A 463-nucleotide genomic window follows, 5' to 3' on the forward strand; every position below is an offset into this window, starting at 1 on the left:
GACGCCTGCTCCACTCCCGTCTTTTCTTATTGTGTGAGAGTCCTCTGTAGCTGCCATGATGTACCACTGAGTTACAATTAGAATACTGAGTATGTATCTAGCTTAACATTATTATTATTTATATTATTGTTCATTTATTTTATGCATGTCGTTGTGAGCCTGTTCGTGAGTGCAAGCACACGGCGTGTGTGTGGATGTGTGAGTGTGTGTGTGTGTGTGTGTGTGTGTGTGAGTGAGTGTGTTTGTGTGTGTGTACGTGGTGAAACAGCAAACCAATGTGCCAGTATCTGGACAATAAAGATGTTTCTTATCTTATTTTATCCCGGAGCTTTTTTTTTTTTAGCAAAAAGTCAATTTACTTTTTTGTGCAAGTTACTTTATTTCTTTGCTTTGGGGCCGTTCAAATATAATCTTATGCCTGGGAAGGGGGGGGGGTGTCTTTGGCTCCTGTAAGAAAAGTGTA

The sequence above is a fragment of the Aplysia californica genome, unplaced genomic scaffold (genome assembly GCF_000002075.1).
Source record: "Aplysia californica isolate F4 #8 unplaced genomic scaffold, AplCal3.0 scaffold00264, whole genome shotgun sequence".
Lineage (NCBI taxonomy): Eukaryota > Metazoa > Mollusca > Gastropoda > Aplysiida > Aplysiidae > Aplysia > Aplysia californica.